The sequence below is a fragment of the Gopherus evgoodei genome, chromosome 4 (genome assembly GCF_007399415.2).
Source record: "Gopherus evgoodei ecotype Sinaloan lineage chromosome 4, rGopEvg1_v1.p, whole genome shotgun sequence".
Classification (NCBI taxonomy): Eukaryota; Metazoa; Chordata; order Testudines; family Testudinidae; genus Gopherus; species Gopherus evgoodei.
In genome coordinates this window covers 147,962,272-147,986,959 of record NC_044325.1, presented here as the reverse complement: position 1 = coordinate 147,986,959, position 24,688 = coordinate 147,962,272, and the positions used below count along the sequence as shown (strand labels likewise).

The 24,688-nt window shown below is 45.0% G+C and overlaps 1 protein-coding gene across 4 annotated transcripts in view; it reads left to right on the top strand.

Moving 5' to 3' along the window:
• Positions 1-3,784: 3,784 nt before the first annotated feature.
• The window catches only part of SLC16A1 (solute carrier family 16 member 1), a 35,189-nt gene continuing 14,285 nt past the window's right edge, over positions 3,785-24,688 (top strand). Inside the window, exons 1-2 of one of the 4 annotated variants that reach the window (XM_030561745.1) lie at positions 3,805-3,863; positions 15,242-15,297. The gene's annotated coding sequence lies outside the window, so the exon portion shown is untranslated. Of the gene's footprint in view, positions 3,864-15,241; positions 15,298-21,545; positions 21,571-23,202; positions 23,325-24,688 lie in introns of those variants that run through there. The other 3 variants (XM_030561744.1, XM_030561748.1, XM_030561746.1) reach the window with 3 other exon arrangements.

Genomic DNA, 24,688 nt, shown 5'->3' with positions numbered 1-24,688 from the left:
GAATTTTTGCCCTCATGTTAGGGGAAAGCAGAAGCTTTATCCTGAAAACTGGACAACCCAGATGGGAGCAGGTTACAAGTGGAGCGAAGCAAGAAGCCAAAATCTAGGCCTGCAACAAAGTGAGAGAGAGATCGAGGAATAGAGCTGTAAGTGAAATTCCAAATAATACTACAGCCTTTTAGAGCAAAAGTTACAAGTGCTGAAGTAGAAAACATGTAAGAAAAGCACTGGACTCCTAAGTGCCTGGATACTACGGTGATACACTTATTAGAAATGCCATGGATTAGATCAAATTGGGATCCCTAGTAGGGAGGAATGGATCAAAGTCACAGAATTTATATGCAAGCTAACTGGGGCTCTGTTTTAAGGAATAGTGGTGTGGTGCTTCAGAGTGCCATGTACTTTTCCCCTCTTGTTGGGTGGAGACAGAATTTAGTATTAACAGCTATGGCCCCCATCTTGAATGATCAAGAAATTATCAGCTGCTAAGGAAAAACAGAGTGATGCAGAAAAGTTTGAAAATTCTGTTTTTCCAGCACCTCAGAGCAAAAGGTGGGAACAGACTCATATAATAAAACACACTAATACAATAAAAGAGCTCAAAGGTACAGCACAACCAAATCTCTGAAAACGAATGCAGAGAGGCAAAGCTTTCTTGCTTTTCAATGTATGTTATATTGTTTTTAGTTTCCTTGTAAATAAAGACAAACTCCAGACAACATGTCTGAGCTGCATTTGGAGCACAATGAGATAATCTAATAACTTGATTATCTAAACTTTCATGTAGAGAAAAAATGGCAGAACAACATGATTGCCTCACTTGTTGCTTATTCATGACATTTTATTTTGTCTCTCTCCCATTTCCCTGTTTTTCTAATTAGACAGTAAGCAGAGACCTGGTCTTTTGTAGGTAATACACAACTTAAAAAAAATACTCGTATGTTGCATGGAAATTTAACTGACATTTGAAGTGCCTCATGGCTAGCTAAAGTGTTATATGCCATTAACATTAACACTCATGCCTCATATAACAGGGAATGAGGTAGCTGATTCTGATGAAATAATGGATGCATTAATCTTCCTTTATTCTAAGTACACAAGCCTGATCTGGTCCATTTCTGTGCATGGTGCAAATCCAAAAAATACATGAAGTGCTTTATTTGCTGACAGATAATATTTATGCATTCATAAGAGGCTGCTATTAAACTATTAAAATCAAAGAGTCCTTAAAGCCTTTTGTTCAAACAAGCCACTGGAACACTCCCCACTGCTTAGAGTCATCTCTTGAAAGGTGCCCAGTGGCAAATTACCAGATAGGAGTCCATTGCCCCCCAGTAGAAGACCAAACCTGGAAGCCCCCAAATGAGCAATAGAGGCCCTTGTTTGAAGGTGGGAGGATGATTCTATGAAATGTGCTATAACCAAAGGTTCAAACACCAACAGGGCTGGCTTGGCTCCCCATTCTATCACACAGCTAAAATGATTAGGGCTGGACATGAACATTTGACTAAAATGTGTTTCCATTGGAAAATGCCAGTTTGTTGAAACTGAAACATTTCACAGAAATATATCAGTTTTGACAAAACTTTTGCTGTGAAATGTTTCTAAGGTCCATAATAGAATTCCTGGTCAAAGCAAGAGAGAAGAGAGACCCCTGAATAGTCAATTGCTCAGTGGCTCTGAGACCAGGGAGAACAACTGGGGTCTCCCACATCCCCAGGGTATACCCTAACCCAGGGGCTCTCAATCTTTCCAGTCTGGAGTCTGATTTGTCTTGTGTACTCCAAGTTTCACCTCAATGAAAAACTACTTACTTACAAAATCAGACATAAAAATACAAAATCGTCACAGCACACAGTTACTGACAAATTGTTTGTTTTCTCATTTTTACCATGTAATTATAAAATACATCAACTGGAATATAAATATTGTATTTACATTTCAGTGTATAGTTTCTAGTACAGTATAAACAAGTCATTGTATGACATTTTAGTTTGCTGGTGCTTTTTATGTAGCCTGTTGTAAAACTAGGCAAATACCTTGATGAGTTGATGTACCCCTGGGAGACCTCTGTGTTCCCCTAGGGCAGGGGTCTGCAACCTTTCACAAGTGGTATGCCGAGTCTTCATTTATTCACTCTAATTCAGTGGTTCCCAAACTTTAACAACCTGTGAACCCCTTTCACTAAAATGTCATGTCTCGTGAACCCCCTCCTGAAAATGAATATTTCCAGGCGATTTTCTTCTTTACTTGGGTATAAATTATAAAAGTAGTGATCTTTGAAATATAAAATTTGTTTTTATGACATGCTTATAATACACTATTTATTATTAATTATTATTTATCATGACAACATTTTTATTACATTGTGAAAACGGCAACACTCTTCCAAGATCTCACTTTCATAGCTTGTATCACTTTGAATAAGACTGTTACAAGACAAGGCTCCTATTTTTCATTAAGGAGTGTCAGATATGAAACAGCATGAAGGTATTTAAGAAGCCAACTCAAAGCGTTCCTCCTACATAAGCATTCAGGTCTTGAGCAGTTCAGGAAAACAATGTACTTTAAAACAAAGCTTAAACTTGTTCTTCATCATAATTTTTAAAACAATACTGGCTGCCTATTTAATTTTTAAAACAGCAAAAAATATCCACCTCCCTTTCCATTTCTTATAAGGTGTCTTGAAGTTGAAATCTCCTCAGTGTGATAGATATGCTTGCTTTGATCTGCTTAGCTCTTGGAAGTCCAGGGGCTCCAGGCTGCTGACCTCATGCTGCCCCGGGACCCTAGGAACAGCTCTGTCCACCATTAGGGAATTTTTTTTCCCGAGAACCCCCTGTAACATTTCACGAACCCACAGGGGTTCCCAAACCCCCCACTCCTCCAATTTAAGGTTTCACGTGCCAGTGATACATTTTAATGTTTTTAGATGGACTCTTTCCATAAGTCTATAATATATAACTAAACTATTGTTGTATGTAAAGTAAATAAAGTTTTTTAAATGCTTAAGAAGCTTCATTTAAAATTAAATTAAAATGCAGATCTCCCCGAACGGTGGCCAGGACCCAGGCAGTGTGAGTGCCACTGAAAATCAACTTGCGCGCCGCCTTTGGCACACGTGCCATAGGTTGCCTACCCCTGCCCTAGGGGTACACATACCCACACTTGAGACCTGCTGCCCTAATCATAAGACTGTTAGCTATCTCCGGTGGGGCTCTTTTGTGCGTGACGTTGTTCTACAAAAATTGTCAGGTTTCTGTTTTCATTTCACATCAGAATGAAAAATAAACGTCAAAATCTCTAAACTTTTCACCAAACCGAAACGTTGTTTTGCTGCTAGCCCCAGACACGAGCCCTGTGCCCTACCACATGGTGCCACTCTCTGTGTCTGCCTCTGAAGAGGCTGCTCTGTAAGAGATGGGGTCTACCGGGGGGTCCTCAGCCATGGCCCCCCACATAGCCAGCTGGGGGCCCGGCAGAACCCCTGGCCTACAGGTGTGTGGGCCACAAAGCCGGGGCACACTTGCACAGACCCTGAAATCTTCCTGTTGACTTAATCTCGTTGTTGGCCTTTTAAATTTTTTTTTTTCTGGAGTCTGGACCTCGGCTCTGCCAAGAAATTTGGATCTTGAAAAATAGGATCGACCCCCCCGTTGTGAGTGGGCAACTCCCCCCCCACGGCCCGAACCCCGAGAGCGCGCCCCCCCCCCCAGCCCTGAGGGCAGCCCCCGCTCCGCCCCGCCGGGCTGGCTCCACCTCCCGCGGGGGCTCCCGGCCGGGCTCTTAAGGAGCCAGTGCGGGCGCGAACCGGCTGGGAGCAGATCCGCTGGCGGAGAGCGCGGGCCGCGCTGTGTGCACCGGTAGGGCCGCGGGGTCGCTCCGCACGTGGCGGGCTCGGCACCGGCCTGGGGGTGGGGGGAGTGTGAGAGGGGTTGGGCGGGCTGGAGACGGGGGGGGGGGAAGGGGTTAAAAGACGGGGGTTGGGGATGGGATGGGGGGTTATAGGGGAAGGGGGTAGGAGGGGAGCCTGATGTGGGGTAGGTCACAGGAGACTTAGAGGGGCTGGGTGTGGGGAAGGCTAGGGAAGCCTGATGTGCTGATGGAGGGGGGCTGTGGGTTTCTGGCTAGGTAAGAGCTCACGGGTGGGGCATCCATGCTCAGGCTGGATGAGGGCCCCTATCATGGATGCTTGCTTTCTGGGGCACGTGGCCTTTCCTCTCTGGGCCTCAGTTTGCTCTAGTCCCAGGTCAGGGGGCACAAAGTAGCTCACAGGGCTTGTGGAGTGGGACGTGGGGCCCTTAGCTGCTAAGGCATCAGTTGGAAGGGGATTTGGCTGGTTGGGGAGTGGGTTAGTAGGAGGCTTTTTGCCTCTAAAATTATTGATTCCTTTACAGCCCCATGCTGGGGGACTGGCTGTGTCTGGGAGGAATGGGAGACTCAGTCTGTGTGGGAACGTTGCCCTGATGCTTCCCATGCTGTAGCTTTGCTACATATGGGCAGAAACGGAGGATTTCTGTTTCAGGGCTATTAATCTGGTGCACTGTACTATCATCAAAATGTTTTAATGTAGATGGCTTAATTGGCAGTGGATGACTCTCTTCTTAACTTTGGCACAGATGTGCTCACTGGAATGAAAAGCATAAAGTACAGTTTCAGCACTTGACACATGACAAAATTTATAGGAGGCAAACCTCACTTTTTGGGTGCATTGCTGGTGTTCCTGTAGGAAAGAACTTGTGATTCCGAGCTTTAAAGCAATAATAGCTTCACAGTCACCAATATGGCTCTTTTTAGAATAGGTTTTTGATCCTTGTAAGGGATGTGCTCTTGGTTGAGTCAAATAAAGTTGCTCCATTTACTTTTGGAAAGGATTTGTCTAGTGCTTCTTCAGTTCTGCAACTGTCTGAGGGCTTGTCTACATCAGAAAGTTGCAGCGCTGGTGAGGGAGTTACAGCGCTGCAACTTTGAAGGTGTACACATCTGCAGGGCACCACCAGCGCTGCAACTCCCTGTTTGCAGCGCTGGCCGTACTCCCGTTTTGTCTCGGGTGTAGAGGATCCAGCGCTGGTGATCCTGCGCTGGTAATCCAATGTAGACAGTTACCAGCGCTTTTCTTGACCTCCGTGGAAGGAGGAAGCCTCTGGTAATCAAGCTGGTTTCCTTTCCCGGTTTGCTCTCTCGGTCCCGGAGCCAGCCAGCAAACCGCAGGGAAGGAGACCTGCTTGCTCGGGGTTCCGGGACCGAGAGAGCAAACCGGGAACGCCGCGGTTTGCTCTCTCGGTCCCGGAGCCAGCCAGCAAACCGCAGGGAAGGAGACCTGCTTGCTCGGGGTTCCGGGACCGAGAGAGCAAACCGGGAACGCCGCGGTTTGCTCTCTCGGTCCCGGAGCCAGCCAGCAAACCGCAGGGAAGGAGACCTGCTTGCTCGGGGTTCCGGGACCGAGAGAGCAAACCGCGGCGAAGCTGGTCTCCTTTCCCGGTTTGCTGGCTGGCTCCGGGACCGAGAGAGCAAACCGCGGCGTTCCCGGTTTGCTCTCTCGGTCCCGGAACCCCGAGCAAGCAGGTCTCCTTCCCTGCGGTTTGCTGGCTGGCTCCGGGACCGAGAGAGCAAACCGCGGCGTTCCCGGTTTGCTCTCTCGGTCCCGGAACCCCGAGCAAGCAGGTCTCCTTCCCTGCGGTTTGCTGGCTGGCTCCGGGACCGAGAGAGCAAACCGCGGCGTTCCCGGTTTGCTCTCTCGGTTCCGGAACCCCGAGCAAGCAGGTCTCCTTCCCTGCGGTTTGCTGGCTGGCTCCGGGACCGAGAGAGCAAACCGCGGCGTTCCCGGTTTGCTCTCTCGGTCCCGGAACCCCGAGCAAGCAGGTCTCCTTCCCTGCGGTTTGCTGGGTGGCTCCGGGACCGAGAGAGCAAACCGCGGCGAAGCTGGTTTCCTTTCCCGGTTTGCTCTCTCGTCCCGGAACCCCCCTTGAAGCCGCCCAACAGCGCTGCAGTGTGGCCACATCTAACACCACTTGCAGCGCTGGTTGCTGTAAGTGTGGCCACTCTGCAGCGCTGGCCCTATACAGCTGTACTAATACAGCTGTAACAACCAGCGCTGCAAAATTTTAGATGTAGACATGGCCTGAGCCTTGGAGATACTGATATTTCCTGCTTAGACAGCATTCTGCTGAAATTCTATACACTGTGTTGCTTTCTTCAGTAATAAGTATGGTCTAGCAGCTAGTTCATAAAACAGAGTTCTGGGTTCTCCTCTTGGATCGACCACTGACTTGCTGTGGGACTGTAGGCAAGTTGCTTAACCTCTGTTTGCCTTATTCCCCCCTGCCCAATTTGGGGATACTACTTGCTTATATCACAGAGGTACTAAGGCTTAATTTTCATAAAATCCTTTCAAATCCTCTGAAAACTACTACTGAAGTCAAATGAACTGTCACTTAAACAGGACCCTTGTTCTTTAGGTTCTAGCTTACCCCTGGAGGCCTGAACTCCTAATTCCATCTAGTAAGGATATCCATTTTTTAAAGGGAAGAGATACAGGAAAAAATGATATATCTGGAGTAGTCTCTCGCTATGATAGAGCAATGAATGTTTCGGCTCTTGATTTGTCTACTGTACCCAATTTGCTAATCCTATTTCTCTCTTAAATTCATTTTTAAATTTGCTGGATATTTTTGGAGGTTCAGCGCAGTTACATCCTGAGGCATTTAGTGTTATGTTTTGCTTGTCCCTGATTTCTTCCCTTCTTTCATACTAAGAAAATCTTTGAAACTTTTAAAAATACAAGCTTTCCTACTTTAATTTTTTTCTGCCACCCTAACTTGGGCCTAAACTTAGGTTGATATAGGTACAATGCTCAAGGGTGTGCACAATTCACACCACTGATTTTGTAGCTATGCAGACCTAACCACTGGTATAGGTGCACCTACATCGATGGAAGTATGCTTCCACCCACCTAGTTACTGTTTTGGGGACTGGAAGGGAGAAGCCCTTATTATACAAATATCTGCAACAGCAAGAAATGGGGATAGTTGGCTGGCCACTTCCTGTGAACAGAATGTTGTGTGTGTGTGGGTCACCCTGCATACTAATCCTGGTACAACCTTGGAGTCTATGATGTGACGGATTTCAATGCTAAAACTTGCCTCACTCTACTACTGATATTGTGCTAGGACCACAGGCTTAGAGACTGGTTAAATTCATGATCTTTAGTGGTGGATGTTGGTACATATCATAGTGAGGTCTCTGCTTGTTTCTCTCTGGGTATGTCTACATCTACAATTTTGCAGCGCTGGTTGTTACAGCTGTATTAGTACAGCTGTATAGGGCCAGCGCTGCAGAGTGGCCACACTTACAGCAACCAGCGCTGTAAGTGGTGTTAGATGTGGCCACACTGCAGCGCTGTTGGGCGGCTTCAAGGGGGGTTCGGGGAACGCGAGAGCAAACCGGGGAAGGAGACCTGCTTGATTACCAGAGGCTTCCTCAGGTATGCTGGGATACCTGCTTATTCCACGGAGGTCAAGAAAAGCGCTGGTAAGTGTCTACACTTGATTACCAGCGCTGGATCCTCTACACCTGAGACAAAACGGGAGTACGGCCAGCGCTGCAAACAGGGAGTTGCAGCGCTGGTGATGCCCTGCAGATGTGTACACCTCCTAAGTTGCAGCGCTGTAACCACCTCACCAGCGCTGCAACTTTGTGATGTAGACAAGCCCTCTGTACTTCCCCTTTCACTCCTGCTGGTGAGGTGCAGGACTGGTGTCCTGTTTCAAGGCTGTCATTGTAGGGTGGGTGGACAAGTGAAGGGACTGCTTGAATGTATATACTAGAGGGTTCTTAGACATTTTTCATTCGCTCCCTTCATTTCCTAAGAATTTCATTTAGAGGAAGTTAAAGGTGCTCTTGAACTTCTGCAGTTTTTATCAGTAATACCCTGAAATGCAGAGTACATCCTGCTTCTTGATCCCTTGCATTTAACCGTGTGCTTGTATCTGCTCTGTTAAAATAATACTGCAATATAAGGCAATTACTGTTTTGTTATCTAGATGGCACAACACCTTGCTCTGGAAGGGCACTTCAGCTGTTCATGTTCTTGTCAATCTGAGTTGTTGGGAGCAATGCTTGACACTGTTGTCTCATGACTGATGCAATCCAGGGACCAGCACTGCAGTCATAAGTAGTAAAATGTGACATACTTTGCTTAGTGACTAATGCTGTGTTGCCTATCTGTAGGGGGAGTACAGGGACTCAACTCCAGCTAGGAGTGGGTCTGCACAATACAGTATATGCAAACTTCATCTCTGCTCTTCAGGTGTCCTTCATTCTTGTGCTTCTAGGTCATTTGTACCCAAAATAACATTGCTAATAGCCTCCTTGATTCCCTGTACCAAAAAAAGGAAAATATTGCTGGTTTACCTTTTCTGGGGTTGAGATTTATAACAACAAATTTCAGGCTTTAGAAGATGGAATTGCCTTGCTAGCTTAAATTAAACAATCTTACTGAAACTGACATATCACAGCAGCTCTTCTGCTTATGCTAGTCTCTGATCTGAGAGCTCAACCCCTCCAAATAAAATTCCAACTGGAACCTAAACTGACCAGACTCATCAAGTATGAGTTGTATCTTAATATCTTGTATATGGAATGAATGGAGCTCTTTTAGTCTACTTGCTGTCACACCAGCAAAAAAAGTCACTGGTGATTGTCCTAACAAATTGCACTCTATACCTCATTATGTACATAATCTGTAGAGTAGAACTTTCTGTTGTTACTGTACAGACATAGCATTTAACTGGTTCCTTGGACTCTCACATGCTTCCTGTGCTAAAATGTATGGCCTGATTTATTTTTTAAATAGTTTCAGAGCTTCGGGATTTTGCTTAATGGCAGGTGCTCAGTAGTCCTGAAATCAGACCATTGTAGCCTAAATAAACAGTTTGAACCAGATAAGTACTCACTAAGCAGATCTCACAGTGTATGTTTTTAACACAACAGGATATCTGATGTGCATGTGCTATTGCATAGGCTGACTGGTAAGAATTTTTTTTTATCCAAGAGAATATAGGCCTTCATTTTTTAAGTGTCCAGCCTGTGAGTCTTAAGTTTCTACATATAGTAAAAATAAAGTGGCTTAAAGCAGGGCTAGTCAACAGGTGGACTGCAGGCCAAATCTGGACTGCCAGATGCTTTTGAATGGACCCTGAAATCTTTTTATTTACTTATTATCATTGTTTTATTTTCCTCTGGAGTCTAGACCTTGACTATACTTTGACCAAAAAATTTGGACCTTGACAAAATATAATTGACAAACCATGCTTAAAGTGACTTAACACAAGTTTTAAAACTTCAGACTTCTGTCAGTTACGCTGTAAGAATTAGTCCATTTTTTGGGTATACTTTTAGCTTGGCAACAAAGTACTGGTACTTCAGAGAAATCTGTTTTTTTGACTGACAAATTTCAAGTGTTAGCTAAATGGATAAGACTGAGGCTACGTCTACACTACAGCATAAAATCGAAATTACTAAAACCGGTTTTATAAAACCGATATTATAAAATCGATTTTATGCGTCCACACTAGGGCACATTAATTCGGTGGTGTTCGTCCATGGTCCTAGGCTACCATCGATTTCCGGAGCGGTGCACTCTGGGTAGCTACATTAAAGGAATGAGACCAATAACTTCGATTTCCGTCCACACTAACCCTAAATCGATATAGTAATATCGATTTTAGGGTTACTCCTCTCGTTGGGGAGGAGTACAGAAATCGATTTTAAGAGCCCTTAAAATCGATTTAAAGTGCCTTGTAGTGTGGACGGGTACAGAGTTAAATCGATTTAACGCTGTTTAAATCGATTTAACTGTGTAGTGTGGACCAGGCCTGAATTGTAAAGATCAAGTCAGAATTAACTGAATTGTCCTATTAAAAATTTTGAGCTTCACCATTCTGACCTAATTGCACTTGGGTTTTTTCTTTTAATGCCTTTGTGCCATTTTACAGCCTTGACACTGAAATTGCTAAAAAGGAATAAAAGCTTGCATGGGAGGAGAATACAAAGAGTGGAGACCTATCTGTTTGGTTGTTGACTAGTGTATGAACTGGTTGGCTGGCTGATTTCCAATGGATTACAATAACTCAAAGAACTCTTAAGACATATAAGGCCTGCGTTTTTAACAGTCAGAGTAATTAACCAGTGGAGCAGTTTACCAACAGATTTACTGGGTTCTCCATCACTTGCAGTCTTTAAAACGAGATTGGCTAGCTCTCTGACAGACATACTGTAGTTCAGCCACACATTTTTGGACTTGATATAAGGATTATTGGGTGGCATTCTGTGGCCTGTATTCTGCTCCTCTGGTCTGACCTCCTGCACAGTGATTCACTTCTGGCCTTAATCTGCTGTAGATAGCAAACCGTTCATAAACTTGGAAAAATGTAGATGAGGAACCAGATCTAGGAGCCAAGTTTGAAGTGTAACTCTTTGTAAACTGTACAAGTTCACTTTAGCTGTCCCATTTTACAATTCATCTGTGTCTCCTAGGACACTCTTGCTGCTGCTATATTTTTATTTGTATTGCAGTAGTGCTTACGTGTTGGAGTCATGGACCAGGACCCCATTGTGCTAGGCACGGTACAAACACAACAAAGGCTGTCCCTGCCCCAGAGAGTTTACAGTCTCAATACAAGACAAGAGATAGTAGGTGGATACAGACAGACGGGGAAGCCCAAGGAACTACTAGTTCTCATTGCTGTATTAAATCAGTGTAGAGATGGTGTTTATGCAGCTTGTCCTTCCCTAGAGGCAGCAAATCTGCTGGATGACCCCATTCAAGTGTGGAGGTATTCCACTGAGGTCCAATTGCTGTTTAAATGTTTCTACCATCCTTCTATGCCTTCTGAGATTTGCTGTGACTGTTCTTCTCCTGATGCCAGTTCTAGCTGTCAGGAACACTATCCCTGATGATGCCACAGCACAACTGGCTGCTGAGCTCTGTGCCTTTATACTTACACACAATTATTTCAAATTTGATGACAATATATATCTCCAGATCAGTGGCACTGCTATGGGCACCTGCATGGCCCCACAATATGCCAATATCTTTATGGCCGACCTGGAACAACGCTTCCTCACCTCTCGTCCACTCACGCCCCTTCTCTACCTCTGCTACATTGATGACATCTTCATCATCTGGACCCATGGGAAGGAGACTCTGGAAAAATTCCACCACGATTTCAACAGCTTCCACCCCACCATCAACCTCAGCCTGGACCAATCTACACGGGAGGTCCACTTTCTTGACACCACGGTGCAAATAAGTGATGGTCACATTAACACCACCCTATATCGAAAACCTACCGACCGCTATGCCTACCTTCATGCCTCCAGCTTCCATCCCAGACACATCACACGATCCATTGTCTACAGCCAAGCACTGAGGTACAACTGCATCTGCTCTAACCTCTCAGACAGAGACCAACACCTAGAAAATCTCCACCAAGCATTTTCAAAACTACAATACCCGCACGAGGAAATAAGGAAACAGATCAACAGAGCCAGACATGTACCCAGAAGCCTCCTACTGCAAGACAAACCCAAGAAAGAAACCAACAGGACTCCACTGGCCATCACATACAGCCCCCAGCTAAAACCCCTCCAACGCATCATCAAGGATCTACAACCCATCCTGGACAATGATCCCACACTTTCACAGGCCTTGGGTGGCAGGCCAGTCCTTGCCCACAGACAACCTGCCAACCTGAAACATATTCTCACCAGTAACTGCACACCGCACCATAATAACTCTAGCTCAGGAACCAATCCATGCAACAAACCTCGATGCCAACTTTGCCCACATATCTACACCAGTGACACCATCACAGGACCTAACCAGATCAGCCACACCATCACTGGTTCATTCACCTGCACATCCACCAATGTAATATACGCCATCATATGCCAGCAATGCCCCTCTGCTATGTACATCGGCCAAACTGGACAGTCTCTACGGAAAAGGATAAATGGACACAAATCAGACATTAGGAATGGCAATATACAAAAACCTGTAGGAGAGCACTTCAATCTCCCTGGCCACACTATAGCAGACCTTAAGGTGGCCATCCTGCAGCAAAACAACTTCAGGACCAGACTTCAAAGAGAAACTGCTGAGCTTCAGTTCATCTGCAAATTTGACACCATCAGCTCAGGACTGAACAAAGACTGTGAATGGCTTGCCAACTACAGAACCAGTTTCTCCTCTCTTGGTTTTCACACCTCAACTGCTAGAACAGGGCCTCATCCTCCCTGATTGAACTGACCTCGTTATCTCTAGCTTGCTTGCTAGCATATATATACCTGCCCCTGGAAATTTTCACTACATGCATCTGAGGAAGTGGGTATTCACCCACGAAAGCTCATGCTCCAAAACGTCTGTTAATCTATAAGGTGCCACAGGATTCTTTGCTGCTTTTACAGTTTTAGCTGTTAACCCTGAACACTGATCAAGCTATTTCACAGAAGATGATGAAAATAGCTGTTTTTTTATTTTTGATGAAAAGAGATGCCTGAAATCTCATGAAAGTAAAACATGAATTTTACTTTCATTGCTGCCTCTATGTACCTGAACATGTCTTTTATAAGTGTAAGAGTTGCCTGCTCATGCTTAATTATACCTTTTATTAACCAACGAATAAGGCAGTTCAAAGCAGAATGTCTGTATTTTGTACCTTGTTATTGCAAGACACATGGTATGTGAGGCTACCTACTGTCTGGGCATAGTGTGAAATGGGAAGAGGGATGGAAGATATGCCAGTGTCTGTTTTGGTTCTGAATGCATGGTACATACATAGGGCTGTCTGTAATTTAGATCTCTGACAGCATAAAAGAGGAGAATTCTGTTTTGCTCTGTCTCATGCTTGAAAACTAAATAACTGGATACTGACTTAAAAATTAAATTTACAGACCAGTTGCATTGGGCAACTGCATTATATGCTCCCCTGTGCTGCCCTGGACATGACCTTGACCTGTCCTGTTCCCTTAGGTACTGGACTTGTTTTGCTTAGGCCTGGTGGATTCCTGATCCTGGTGGTGAAAGAAGCTTGCTTGCTTATGTCCCATCTTCTGAACTTTGATCTTAAATTTGTGCTGGCTTATCTGGCAGCTAAAATGGAAAATACCCAGTAATGTGTGCAGGACTAAAAACTTGCACAACTTAATGCCACATACACTTATGTGTGTTTTTTGAAAAGCTGCATGTGGGCTAAGGAGAGATTCTGCTGAAAGTTGAATCCAATTAAACATTGTGGCACTGGTTTTATTGTTGCACTTGCAGCTCTTATGACTTTTTTTTTTTTCCTCCTCCTCCAGCCATGAAACCAGTTTATATTGAGTAGTTTTACAAGAAAATGTGGGTCTCCTCACCATTGTCAGTATGACTCACTTATGAGAGGTACCACTTAGAAGCTGGCAGAGTGGCAGAGTACAATTATGTAATATTCAGAGATGTTGTGTGCAGGGTTATATTTAACACTTGGAGCTGCTTCTGATCAAACCTTGTCACATAAGTGACTTTAAAACACTCCCTGATAGTCTAAAGCCTCATCTATGCCACAAGACTGGGTGAACGGTAACTCAGCTGAGGTTAACCTATTTGTGCATGTGTCTGCACTAAAATTTGTCTCCCGTTAATATAAGTGCCCCGTTACAGCCACACAGTAAAACCATCTCCTTGAGTGGCATGGAGCCACCCATTGAGCTCGAAATGATGTGAGCATTGATACTAACAATTTTCCAGCGGCTGCCCCACAATACACATTCTCTTAGTGACCACACTGGTCACTATTGTGAGCTCCACTGCCCAGGGGACAGAGTCTGGAAGCCACCTCCATCCCTTTAAAATAGCCTTCATATTTTTGAAATACCTTTTCCTGGCTGCTCAGCTTGGCAAGCACAGCCAGCAATACTCCCTTGTTGTGTGCAGCTGCCCAACTGACCATGCCGTCTCCATGCACTAGACATGCTCTTGTCTGAAGTAGGCAGGGGGTACTAGGTCTCCTCCCCCCAGGCCCAGAAGAGGCTGACAAGCACAGCTATGAACCAGCCATAGAAATGTGGATATCTGAGATCAGCCCCAGTGCAGCATGAAAGTGAAGGAACTGCACTAAGCATACTATGAGGCCAGGAGCAAAACAATCTGCTTTCGATTATTTCTGCCCTGCAGAGGTTTGGCTTCATGCTTGTTAAATACAGTAATTAAACAGCCTCATATAGTTACTTTAGTAGTGATATGTGTATGTGTATATATAATTTTTTGAGTGGTGTGTTTAAATCTTGAAGATACTTAACACCTTTTGTCATGTGATTTGATTCCTGTTACTGACTTGGACAGACTTTAAAGATCATTTAATAGGAAACTTTTATCTCTGCAGTTTAACCTTCTAGGGTCTCATGTGACGTCTCTGCTATTAGCCCCTCACTTTTTTTTCTCTGCTACTTTACCTGCAATATCATCTACAACCACTGAACTTTCTGTTTGGTGAGCCTGGGTAACTGCAGAGTATGGTCTAATTCACTCCAGTTCCCACTTAGGGCTTGGCTACACTCACACTTTACAGCGCTGCAACTGGGGTGTGAAAAAACACCCCCCTGAGCGCTGCAAGATACAGCGCTGTAAAGCGTCAGTGTAATCAGGGCAGCAGCGCAGGGAGCGTGGCTCCCAGTGCTGCAAGTTACACCCGTAAGGGATGGGGTTTACATGCAGCGCTGGGAGAGCTCTCTCCCAGCGCTGCCGCTCTGTCTACACTCACACTTCAAAGCGCTGCCGTGGCAGTGCTTTGAAATTCCAAATGTAGCCATACCCTTAGTTAGAAGGCAAATGGGCTGTAGGTGACTTCAGGAAAATGCTTGTTAACAGGAAGCATTTTGGCCAAGAAGTGTTTCCTCTCCAAATGTTCTGGTTCTGTTAAAATTCTGTTGCAAACCTGCTCGTTCTCTCACTCCTCGTCGGAAGGTGAAATATTCAAGAATAAGTAGCTAGAGCGAAAGGGATCGATTCTTCACTTGTCTGGAACGAGGGATTGGCAGCTATGGTTCATGTTGAATAGTGTTGGTTGTATTTGCTGGGTCACCAAACACTTGACACACACAGGGTGCTCATTAGCCATGTCATAGAATCCTAGGTTTAGAAGGGACCACAAGGGTAATCCAATCTAACCCACTCCCCCTTTTTTCCCCTCCTTCTCCCTACCAGGAGGAGCTGAGTCCGTCTCCCTGCTTTATGAGAATCTTCTGAATGCACATCACAAGGTGTGTGAGCCAAGGAGTGTTTCCATAAGCAGCAGATGTTCAAATATAAAAAAGGCTCATGTTTTTTGTGATATGTCTTTGAGTCACTCCCTGGGCCTCTTACAGTCTCATCACAGATGGGAATCTATGGCATTCATCTCTGACCCAGAGATTCACTCTCCTTTCACTAGGGCCTGGGGTAGAGTCTGCTCCCACATTTCACTCATGAGTTCTAGCATGTTTCCCTAGGACATCCTTAATAATTTTATTCCAAGCTTAAACAACATCCTGCCCTCAACTGTGATTGAAGAGATTTTGCTTTAGCCAACACCCATAGGCTGTTTTAATAAGGGATGGTATAAAGTAGGCAATGGATAAGTAAGGGAATCTGTGCCAGTCTAACAGCTGGCACTGCATAAGGATGTGAGGGTGAGTGGGTAGCTCCAGTACTTTGATTCATACAGTTTTGCTCTGATAAGAGTATCACAGCTTCTGGAGATGCTGGCCATTCTTAATATAACTGCCGGCCTGGCTGGGTGTGTGTCATGGTACTGCCATTTACTTGTGGGACAAACTAAACTGATAGCATGAAACAATGAGCGTGGTCTGCAGCTCTTTCTGTGGGCTGATGTCCTTTAAGTTCTCTGAATGCCTGTTGCTGACCTTATCTCATCCCTTGCACAAATACTGTGGTCAGGTAGGTCCTCAATTGCCCATTGTGTAGTGCAGAGCCCTCGTGAGTCACATGCAGCTGGGTTAAACCCCCAGCTAGGGGTACGAGTGGACTTTTGTCCCCTGACCTAATTCTCTAAATCAGCTTAAAACCAGCAAAATTGGTGTCTTATTAGCTTGCAGTGAGTCCTAATTCAGCTCCTTCCTGCCCAGGCAAAGGCTGTTGCATTTGTAGTGATAAACCGCTCCCAACTGGAGAAAAGGCCTGTGACTTGCTCAGGAGCACACCCTCTTGTTGCAAACCAGTAAGGAAATATGCTTTCTTAGGGTTCTTCCAGACTAAGCTAATGGCTGGGGGCAGAATTCCCACCTGAATTTGCACTGTGAAACACTACCCCTTGCTCTGTGACGTGTACTGGCTGGTGAATAGGCAGCTATGTAAACTAACTTTGTGATGCAGAAGTGATGTGGGGGCAAGTGCTTTGCATTCTGCTAGAATTGGGGGGATGTTGTATAATGGTTTCATTGCTTAGCAAATCCGGTATTTAACAAGTTACCACAGAGTAGCACTTCCTGTAGCTCACTTATTTCTTGTCTGATCTCAGATGTCATTGTTTTGTAATGGTTGCTATTAGCAGTTACACAATCAGACTTCCCTGAGCAGACTCGGGATAGTAACTCCATTATATTTCACAGCAGTAAGACTTGGCTTTGGTTCTTTAGTAGGCCTCTGTTTCCATCCTTATAGGAGATTCTCTAGCCCTGGGAACGAGTTTGGGTTGATTTAAATAAATAAATAGAGAGATCCTATCTCCTAGACCTGAAAGGGACCTTGAAATGTCATTGAGTCTAGCCCCCTGCCTTTGCTAGCAGGACTAATACTGATTTTGCCCCACATCCCTATGTGGTCCCCTCAAGGATTGAACTCACAACCCTGGGTTTAGCAGGCCAGTGCTCAAACCACTGAGCTCTCCCTCCCTCTTTGCAAGCCCTCTAACAGAGGAATACATCTGATTGGGTTCTAGCATGTGGTCTGTAAATTAAGGTGAGAGAATTCTGACACTTGTAGTCTCTCTAGGCTACAAGATGAGGTGATTGTAACTGATTCCTTTTATTCAATATGGGGGACGGGCTATGGGTGCAGGTTTTTCCTGTGGGGGAAAGGACAGGCTTGAGAGGAGCTGGCATGGTAGAGACCAGCTGTTTATGGATACAGAGAGGGAAACTATCAGATGGGACAGACTCAACCTCTCCTGCCCTCTCACTGGGGGAGGGCAGCTGAGTGTGTGTGGTGGGGAGGGAGCCTGGGCTGGATCTGGCAGAGGCTGGGTGCACTTGGCTCGAGTTGACATTCTGTGAGAGAAACCAAAGTGTGATTGAAAAGGAAGTGTAAGGTTTTCAGAAGTGCCCAGGTTTCTAATTTGGACATGTTAGAGATGCCTGCTGGCTTCTTTGGAAGAACAGGGGTGCTTTTAAAATGCTGCACGGGGAGCAGGAAAGAAGCAGAAGATTAAACCCATTGCATTTTCCATGTGCTCCTCTTCCAAAAGAGGGACTCTTCCTGTCCAGCTCCTGGTGCTGTTCTTAAGGAGCAATTAACACTACACATTGCTTCTTAGTACAGGAGCAAGGCTCTGAATGGAAAGCAGAGCTAGGCTTGCTGAGATGGCCATGCCTCTGCTAATGCCCATATTTACTGGTGTATTGTACAGCTAACACCTGGCTCTGAAGCACTCGATGCCGTGTGGCTATTGCTCAGATTAAGTTAAGCTGGAGGCAGCTGGATTGGTTTCTGCAGTAGCAGGAAGAAGCAAAATATTTCCCAAATGCATGAGGACATAATCAGTGGGAAGATAGACAAACATAAATAAAGCCTGATAAAAGCTTCTTACTCAGGAATGTGTTTTAGAAAATCCTTGTTCTAGCGGCTGTGGCTCTTTTCTAGTTTCCTCTGACGTGTAGACAGTGAGAATTGGGTTATACTTTACAGTTGGTGCTACAGGAGCCGAGGGGAAACTTTCTGACTGCCAGCACCCTCTGACAACTGAGCCAGTTGCTTCACCTCTCTGTCCCTTCCCTGTCTTGAGCTAGCCTGTGGGTTTAGATTATAATCACTTTGGGGCAGGGACTGTCTCTGTCTGTGTTTAGACAGCACCCAGCACACTAAGGCCTTTCTGTTGGCTAGGACCTTCTTGTGCTACTGTACTACCAAAAAACCCCCAAACACTTGTGTCCAAACAGTGTAAAGCCTGTGAAATTGATGTGAATCTCTACCAGGGAATTCTGGGGAGGGAAATTCCCATTGATGGGAGCTTTAGTGGAGAAAAAGGCTTGGCAGCTTCTAGCAAGGTGCTACTTTGTGTGTTAAGCCTTGCTCCAAGCAGTCTTGGCCTCTGTTTCTGAAATAGGGCTGAATGTGGTTTGTCTGAATTTGAAGCAGATTGGTGCTCAGAACCAGTTCAGCTGTATACTTATTGTCAGTGACAGGTCACGGGTTAGTCAGACCGCTCAGAGCAGGATAGGGAGGCATGGTAGTAAATCCCTGCCTTGTCTACACTAGAGCTTGTGATGAACTCTGGGAACAAAGTTTTGGATCCTGTCCACTTGAGGTTTTGTTTTGTTTGCAAGTCAGAATGGTGGAAGGCTAGCCCCTCCCCTGCAGCTACACCCCTGTGTGGGCAGTGCTCTGGGCAGTGGGGTTGTGCACCCCTGCAGAGCAGCATGGCAGTATGTCCGGCTCTGGCCGGGCGGCGTGGCTGTCAGACGTGCGGCTCTGTGCGGCATGGTAAGTGGGTCGGGGCCGGGGGGTTGGATAAGGGGCGGAGGGTACTCAAGAGATGGGGGAGGAGGAGGTGGCATAAATGTGGGAGTCCCGGGGGGCCTGTTGGGGGCAGCGGTTTGGTAGGGATCAGGGGATGGGGAACAAGGGGCGCTGGATACGTATGAGGTCCCGGGGGGGTGTATCGGGGCGGGGGTGTGGATCTGGGGGGGCAGTCACTGGGTGGGGAATGGGATGGTTAGATAGGGGGTGGGGTGGGAGGTCTTGGGAGGTGGCAGGGGTGTTGATAGGGGTCAGAGGACAGGGAGCGGGGGGGTTGGATAAGGGTGGGGGGTCCTGGGAGGGGGCATTCAGGGGACAAGGAGAAGGGGGGGTTGGATGTGATGGGAGTTCTGAGGAAGGGCAGTCAGGGGGTTAGAAATGGGAGGGGGTGGGGGCCAGGCTGTTTGGGGAGGCACAGCCTTCCCTACCTGACCCTCCATCCAGTTTTGCAATCCCAATGTGGCCCTCAGGACAAAGTTTGCCCACCCTTGCTCTATGGTGATGGCTTCTAACAGTTCAGCAGATGGGGAAGATGAGAGATGCCTGCTTGCAGGATTCTGTATAATCTTATACAGAAAATTAACAACAACAAACACCCACCCTAAGGACTCCCTCCTGGTCCTAGTTGTGAGAAGGCTACTATTGTGCCTTTCATAAAGAGGCACTGTAAGGAGATTTTGCGAAGGGCTTGCTGCAGAAATATTTCATTGCATTTTGCAGTGGTTTCTAAATGAGAGCTTCTGTTTTTGGCTGTGGAATTCTGCCAAGATGGGCTTTTCAGTGTACAGTAACTTACTACGTGGTAAAAATACCCATCCTGGATATTCTGCTTTTATACCTCCAAATAAAACAAAAGGGGTGACTATAGCAGTCAGAAGGACCTGGTGCTAGCTACATGAGGGGAGTAGATTCCTGCTTGCTTCCAGAGTCCGTGCGTGCCAAAAAGGAATTCAGTCTAGCTCTTATACCAGTATTTGCCTCAGGGGAAGGTGGAGTGCAGGGAGGAGAGGTTGCCTGAGGCTAGTCTTTCCTTGGATTTGTAAAGAGTTTACAACATAGAAAATGCGACACTTGCAGTCCTTGCTTGGTCTCATCAGCTGTAATTACTTCAAATGTGGCTACTTTAATGCCTAAACAGGGCAAACTGTAGCTGACTGCTTTGCAGCTGTGAATTTGAGTTCTAAACACGTCTGACACGTAGCAGCTCTTCCAAAACAGAACTGGAAGTGTCATAACTATTACTCGGGTTTTTGGGAAATGTTTCATGTTGAATCGACTCCTATTTTTAGGTGTGTTTTTTCCTTTGGCTGAAATTTCTTCCATATGAGGGTAGAAAAGAAAATAGGAAAGATAAAACCTAAAACATGGTTGAGAGAAACCTTTAAAACTGGTCTTCTCAGTTAATGCTTGAGGGGAAAGGCTGTAGCATGCAGAATTGGTAATGTAAATCAGCCCTAATGGTCTTGTCTGGCCCTATTCTCTACGAATTTTGCTTGGTGATTTCAGATCTAGTGGAACTCCTACTTCAATCCAGTGTTAGCAGTGAATTGCAATTTGTAATTCTCTTTTTGCTTAGATTTAAACTGGGGAAAGTGGGGGAGAAATAGCCTACTGAGAAGATCTGTTGCTCATCAAATGTTGCAACCTTAGTCTGTGCTGTGAAGGGGAGAGGGTTTCTGGGGAAGGGCAAAGAAATGAATCCAAGTCTGAGTAAGATCAGTCAGCTTAGTAATTTTCCAGAGTGGGTGAAAGATTAATCTCTCAGTAGCCTCATCCTCAAATGTTGCACTGGACTAGTCGGAGTCTTGGTATAACAGCAGCTGAAAGGGGAGTTCAGTGAACCTTATGAATGCTCAGTATGACTCTAAAAATAAGAGATGGTTAGAAACTAGTGCATGCAATCTCTGCTGGAAAGTGGAAAAAAACCCAAACCATATGTTCGTTTAGATGCTATTGAAAGTTAAATTGTACAGAAAAAGCTAACAATCCTATGGACTATCTGCTTTTGGTATTGAGAGTGAAAATGGCCCAAAATGTTGTGATTTTTATGTGATTGGGACATTTGTGGTTTACCCTGCACAGGGCCTTCTCTAACCCTCTTTAGTCTCAGCTTTGGTTGTAAGCACGTCTTGTCAGCCACATGAGCGTTCAGTCTGAGTAGCACTTGTGTCTGTTGCTAGCCAGTGTGTAGCATCTCATTTTGCTGGAGAAGCGGGCCACAAATCTGTAAATCCTGAGCTCTTTCCTGAATGCCTGTATGCTTCAATCTGCATTAAAGCCCCAATTTATGTGACTTTCCCTCTCTATTGAGTGAGCTCAGTGGAAGCTGCAGTCACCTGACATACGATGAGAAACACTCCTTTTGGGCTCGGAAGCATAGTTCAACTAATGGGGTTTATTTAGGGAGAATACCTTGTAAATGATTCTTTTGTCAGAACTACAACGTGACTTGGTTCTGCTCGTGACGGTCATGTGGTGTTGGCCAAAAAGCTGTCTAAATATGTTTCTAGCAAAAAAAGAAACAAGTGGTGGCCGTGTCAAACTGACTAAACAAGTCTTAAAGGTTTAATTAAAACAATCTCCAATGCTTTGTTTCCTCTTGCTGCTGCTGTATGCTGGTTCAAGGCATAAATGCCTGAAAATGAACTAGTATTAGGTGACTTCTGAAAACCTTACCTCTAGTTTTGATCCAGATTACGCTTCCCATGAGATCACCATTCATGGTTCTTGGCGTGATAAGCAGAAGTTTTCTTGATCTTCAGGAGTCCTGGCTAGTGTCCCCAAGGCACCTCTCAGCTGGGGTGAGTAGATCCAAAGTCCCTTGTAATCTGCAGGTGGATGGGACTAAATTCTGCAACTGGGTTTGATGCTTCAGGCTGCAAATTCTGCATCGGCTTCATTTAGATTAAATAAAAGGCGTTTTTAATCAGGTATGAAAATGAACAATATGTTCTGTATAGTGGTCTCTTCTATCTTTAGGTGAAATTTAGTCTGTTGCATTGTCCCTGCACTTTCAGTTCTTAATATGCATCATATCGATGTTGTAGGAGCTGCTGGAGGTTTTGGACACTGGGGGAAAGGAAGTTGAGACTTTTGGCACTCTGGTGGGTATCAAGGCAGTATAGGACAGTGGAATAAGCACGCTAGCTGGATGCTCATACTAACTGAGCGCAGGCCCAGACTGCAGGGGGAAGTCAGTCTAAGCTACACAATTTGGGTTACGTTGGTAGCGCAACTCAAGTTGATGTCGCTTAGATCTACTTGCTACAGGGTCCATATTATGCTATGTTGATGGGAGACGCTTTCCCATCGACTCTCCTTATTCTTCTCATTCTTGTGGAATACTGGAGTTGACAGGAGAGCGATCTGCATTCGATTTAGTGAGTCTTCACTAGACCTGCTAAATCAACCCCCATCACCACAGCCTCAATCCACCCATAAGTGGAGAGAAGCCCATAGTCATATGTGAATTAATCTTCAGTTACCATTGAATGAATGCATTGCTACAAATAGGGCCGTTTACCCCTTGTGGAGCTGTTGTTTCAGGCTGCCCACAGGTTCAGGAAGACAATGCTATGTCTGTTTATATCCAGTCAGCCTTGAAAAATATCTCTGTAACCACAGACTAGAAAGTCTTTCCATCTTTTCATTTAACATATAGATTGTGGAGCACAACTGCAAGGGGTGGATTCTGTGCCAAATTCTGCAGTGGCAGAATGCTTGGAACCCTCTCCTCACAAAGTTAATACAAGGTGCAGTTTGCTAGAGTAGGATTAATCTCTATATGCTGTCCTATCAGGGCATGCTTATGGGGTCCTGGAAGAGCTTCCCAGGCCTGAGAGATGCCTTCTTTGCAGAGCGTTCTGTTATCACTGATATAGTTGTTCTGTGTTTTGGGTTTGCAATAGCACAGGTGCAGTGACTGCTGACACACATAGGCCAACTGACAATTATCAGATTTTTTTTTTTTAAGGATGCTTCTATTTCCTGCTCAAAGATGTGCATGCCTCTGAATTTCCTCCATGGTGACTTTCAAGAGTCTGTCTTCCTGTGGAGTGGGGAGATAAGTGCTCGCAAGATTACACTGTAAATCCCTAGCAGGTCTCATGTGCATGTGAATGTAGCAAAGCTGTTATTTGAAGGGGTAGGCTGGTTAGTTTGTAGTTCCTGTCTGGGGTGCTCTAATTGTCTTGCTCTGTATCCTGGGTCTGAAGGTATTGGGTGCTATTCTGAACTGTCAGTATAACTGGAGCTCAGCATATCAATAGCTTTATAGCATGTACCCAAAAAAAAGGCACTGGCAAATGTATAAACAAACAGCATTTACCCTCAGCACATCTGCGGCTTTCAAGTTCTTCCATCCTCTCCCTACATTGTTGCTGTCAATACAAATGTTCCGCTCTCTCTCAAATTGTGCGTGATCTTTGTTTCAGCTGCTGCTTGTGGTGAGAGGCATTCAGTCAAAACAAGGCCATCATCATATGAAATGGCGATGTCCATCCTGCAACATGGAGCTCTACCTTCCGCATGACATCCTCCCTGCAATCTGTTATTTGTGAGCAGCTCTTCCTCCTTTAGCAATACCTGCCATGACAAAAGACCAAGGGAAAAACTATAGGGATCTTCAGTCTAGGGACACAAAAATGTGTCTAAATGCTAATTTCCTTTGACTTTCTGGGGCTCATAATGGAAACTATCTTACAACTATACATTGTAGGGTTGTTATGGCTCCACAATGAAGTCACAAGTCAGTTCCGTTTGAGATAACAATTAAGGTTGGTATGGGTGTAATTTTACTCAGTATGGCCAAACCATGGCACTGGCCCCAAAATATCATGAGACTATTTAAAAAAAAAACAAAAAACATTCTACCCTCTGTATTTGTCTGCTGGTTTCTGAGCCTTTGGCATAAATTTGTTTCATGCATTTGAGCTTTTCTCTGCAACCAGGATGGCTAGAAACGTACTACTTTAAAAATGAAAGTTGATGTACTCTTGTAACTACATGATTCTAGGAGCTGAGGCTTTACCAAAACCAATGAATAGCATGAGATTTGTGATTAAAATCCTGAGCACCGAAAGCACCACTTTCCACCTTCGGGCGTTCACTCCCTCCTGTCCAGTAGAGAGGGTGATGAAGTAGCAGAATTGTATTTAAGAAGTGAGCCAGAGAAGAGAGATTGGGAAGGATGAACCAAATGACTTGAAACTGCCAAAGACTAACTGGAAAATCTTGCAGGAAATCCTTGGTTGTTTTAGCCTGTGAAATTAGACTTTAAAGCACCCTGAATTATATGTAATGGGATGGCCTGATAGTGAACCTGCAACATGAGCTGCATCGAAGCAGACAAGAATTCAAACCCTATGAATTTTGTGGAGAGCATGTAGTCACCTACTGAAATGTTCCATTGTTATCTGTCATTGCTAAGTTTAGCTGCATTTAGTGACCTTCAGAGGTTGCTTTGCGCACAAGCAGAATAGAAACATTGACATGTTACCTAGCACAAGGAGAGATGTTTGTTTCCTCTCTGAGGGGCACATTTCAATAATCTGATGATATATTTCCTATCTCTTCCCACCCATCATCCCTCCCCTTTTGATAGTATTAAAATCCGACTCTCTTTGGATATAAGAGGAGAGTCCAGCACTAACTTCTAAAGCAATCTCCTTAGGAAAGGCTCTAGGGGTTGTTGATAAATTGTTGAGTCAGTTGCTTAACTGTATTTTGTGGTGTTATATTGTTATGAAATATACACAAATAACCAATGTCAGTCGAGTTTATTAATGTGGTACAGGAAGAAGGTTCTATATGATACCAGTTTCCAAAGAGCATGTCCTGTGCCATGATGGGTTTTCACCTTACACAGAAAGTGTGCTCTCCAAAGTTACTTCTCTAAAGCCATCCTTGTTTACCAGTAAA